Source organism: Sapajus apella, unplaced genomic scaffold (genome assembly GCF_009761245.1).
Source record: "Sapajus apella isolate SASKATOON/1434 unplaced genomic scaffold, GSC_monkey_1.0 scaffold98, whole genome shotgun sequence".
Classification (NCBI taxonomy): Eukaryota; Metazoa; Chordata; class Mammalia; order Primates; family Cebidae; genus Sapajus; species Sapajus apella.
In genome coordinates this window covers 1,868,719-1,872,797 of record NW_022437038.1, presented here as the reverse complement: position 1 = coordinate 1,872,797, position 4,079 = coordinate 1,868,719, and positions in this window count along the sequence as shown.

Here is a 4,079-nt window from a genome sequence, read left to right as displayed (position 1 = left end):
ACTGCATACTATCCTGGGTGACAGAGAGAGACCCGATAGGGTCTCTCTCTGTCACCCAGGATAGTATGCAGTGATATGATCATATCTTATTGTAACCTCAAACTCCTGGGCTCAAGGGAACCTCCTGCCTTGGCCTCCCAAACCCCTGGGATTACAAATGCGAAATACCTTTCCTGTTCTTAAATGGTTCCTATTCAGACTATCTTGAAGGACGCATTTTATTATACTTTCTAGATTTTGAAGTACTATTTAAATGTCAATATTTTTTGTCATCCTTGTCTTTTTAAATTTTGGATTTGGAAGAAGGAAAGATCATTTCTTATTAGAACATACTATAATATGATTTTTCCCTTTAGCTTTGCTGGTATTAGAGAAGGACAATGTTGAGTAAAAAGTCTATTTGTTTTTAAGAGGAAGGGCTAAAATGAAAAGGAGAAAACTGGAACTAAAGATGCTGTCTTTATGTGAGGGTATGGAATGGTGTGGGTTGAAATATGACATATGGGATACAATCTTTAATATTTGGGTGATGAGTACACTAGAAGCCTAATCTCCACCATTACATAATATACCAATATAGCAAACACGCGCATGTACACCTGAACTTAAATTAAAAAAAAAAATAGAAAATAAGATACTACTCAGTCTCTAGGAGGAAAATATGACTGTTATAAACTATTATTGGCAGCAAAAACTGTTATAACACCAGAGCCACAGAAGTAGCAAATAAGAGTTTATGATGCTGAAAGAAGGGGTTTTCAACTGAAATGTTGTAGCAACAGAAAAGTGTCAATTTATTTTGAAGTTTTGTACTTCTTTATTCTTGCTTTCAATTATCCTTAGTTATTGCGTCTCTTTAATCGAATATGTGTATAATATAGTGATACCTTCATAGTCAATTTACTCCATAAAAAGCAATACTAAGTGCACTACATGCTGAAATGGGAAAGAATTTTTAAGCTATAGAAGTTAAAATAATGTCCCTGTCTTCTAGGAAACTTACAATTTAGAATATGGTGGTTATCCTTAAAAATATCAATGAACTAGAAATCTTTGCTTATTAGGACCAAGATACCTGGTAATGCCATCTAGAGATAATTACCCTACTAAATTACTCACTCAAAAATCCACAGCACTTAAGGCCGTGCCTGGCTGGTTTAGTAATATATAGTGTCTCAGACTTTAACACTTCAGAATCTTTGTATGTATTATTTGGGGAAAAAGAAGTAAGCACCAATATTTATATTATATTCATGCTTTTACTTCTTTTGAGTGCCTCAGAAAATTAACTTCTTAAAAGAGGTACCCATTTTATTTATGTCTGCCAGCTGGTTCAATAAACAGGGGTATACTAGGTAACAATCTGTAGAGCAAATAAAAAAGAAACTCTATTGAGCACCTATGAATAATGATCTCTAGATTGCAGCTTTTATATTTATTTACATCATATTTCAAAGTTTATTTGCATATATCATGCCATCACTTTTAAAAAGTCAATTAAAAAAGAGAAAAATAACTTTTTAATTACTGGCATATTTCCCACCTAACCGTTAAAAAGTCAGACTGTTTCAGAAATGGTCATTGAGAAAGATGATCTAAACATTTCACTTATACTTTGTTCCCAATTTTGTATAACAAGTTGTTGAAGAAAAGATCCTTGACTATAATGATGCTATTTAAAGTTAAAAGATGGGTTGACTTGAAGATCAGAGACCTAGAACCAACTGTTCCAATAATATGCTAGATGATGGTAAGAAAGTCACCTATTATATTAAACCTAATTTTTCTCATGAGTAAAATGAAAGGTTATAACTAAATGATCTCTAGGAAAGTTTGCAATATTTTTTGCTTCCTGAGTTATCTGCACAACTTTGTATTATAACTCTGTATAGCTATACGACTTGACAAGACATTACCACACCGGGTATCCATCTTACAGGAAGAGGAAACGGAAGCTAGGGTAAAAAAAAAAATAAGATTTAAGGACAACCATTATAGCCAGAAAAGAAATGAAAATTAAAAATTAATACATAAGTAAATGAAAATGTAAAGCAGGATTTACTGATCCTGAAAATATTCAATTTGGGGCCTGTATTTCCTTTTAATTTTCATCCATGGGATAAATTGCTCCATCCTGACATGCTGAATTATAGATTTACCATAATTTCCCCCTTAAAAAAAAATCATGTAATTACTTCTTCTTCTTTTTATTTCTTAAAGGCATAGTCTTGCTCTGTTGCCCAGGCTGGAGGGCAGTGGTGCAATCTCAGCTCGCAGCAGTTGCTGGGTTCAAGTACCTCAGCCTACTGAGTAGCTGGGATTGCAGGTGCACACCCCCACACCTGGTTAATTTTTGTATTTTTAGTAGAATTGGGGTTTCACCATATTGGCCAGGGTGGTCTGGAACTCCTGACCTCAAGTGATCTGCCTGCCTCGGCCACCCAAAGTGCTGGGATCACAGGTGTGAGCCACTGTGCCCGGCCCTCATTAAATTACTTTTGATAAGCACACACTAATGAAGAAAAACATAGGGAATGAAAATATTTTTTATCTTTAAAAAAATAATTACTTAATTGCCAAACATCACCCAGGCTGAAACAAAATAAACAGAGCAAATCCCTGTTGACTGGTCATTGGGTGTGAACAAATCCCATCTCTCTTTCCAGCCTGGGATTCTGAGTTACTAACTGAAAATGAATTTGATAAATACATTGAAAGTACTATGGAATAATGCCTTCCCATATGCTGTTTTATCTATCTTTTTTTCCTGCTTCTACTTGTTTTATATGTCTCATCTTAATTTTCAAATAAAGGTAAAGTATTTTCTGGGTTTTAGAAATCTGACAGAGAAGGGAATATGTTACATTCTAATGATTAATTTTAGTGATATTGGTTTATAATCTGGCAGAAAGACTACCTGTATTGACTCAATCTTGAATTTACCTTTAAATTCCCCTTCTCCGAAAGCCTTAGTTAAGGCTTTCCTGGTTACAGAAAACATCTAATCACTCTGCCCATAAGGGCTTATTTTCACCATCTACTCTAAAAATAACATCGTGCATTTTTTTTTTTTGCCTGCTTTCTTTTCTCTCTTCTCTTTTCTTTTCTTTCTTTCTTTTTTCTTTTTCTTCTTTCTTTCCCTTCCCTCCTTCCTTCCTTCCTTCCTTCCTTTCTCTTTCTTCTTTCTCTTTTTCTTCCTTCTTTCCCTTCTCTCTCTCTCTTTCTTTTCCCTTCCTTCCTTCCTTCCTTCCTTCCTTCCTTCCTTCCTTCCTTCCTTTCTTTCTTTCTTTCTTTCTTTCTTTCTTTCTTTCTTTCTTTCTTTCTTTCTTTCTTTCTTTCTTTCTTTCTTTCTTTTTCTTTTTCCTTTGTTTTCATTATTAGTGCCTTGAGTTGGCAGACATTTAAAGTCCCATTTCTCTTTCTTCATTTTATTTCCTTCATTCTCTTCCCAAACCTGTATAGCTCAGTTAGTTTCAATCAGTATATCAGGTCACAAGGAAAGTACATTTCTATCTCATTTCCTTTTTAATCTTTAGTCAAGACAATCTTGTGTATGTCCCATATGCTTCTAAAGCTATTTCTTCTAATTTGAAATTTGTTTGAGTTATAGTGACTGCATGGTGGAGGCCACTTGGGATGGGAGTGGAGCATCAACATGCATATCAGGGTCAGAGTTAGTAGTAAGCTCCCTGAAGGTAGTAATTCAGTGTTTGGTGTATTCTTGTCAGGGCTTAAAACACAAACATGCATTGGACACCAAGTACCATTGTATTAGAATTCTCCAGAGAAACAAAACCAATAGGGTTTATGTGTGTGTGTATACATCTATATGTATACACACATACATCTATATATATAGAAAGAGATTTATAAGTAATTGGCTCATGCAATAATGGAGACTGAGAAGTCCTGATAGAGGCAGGTTAAGTCAGCAATCTGGAGAACAGGGGGTGCCAATAGTTTAGCTACAGCCTGAATCCAGAAGACAGATAACCCAAAAGCTAATGATATAGTTCCAGTCAAAAGGTCAACAGGCTTGAGAACCAGGAGAGTCCAGTGTGTCAATTTGAATCCAAAGT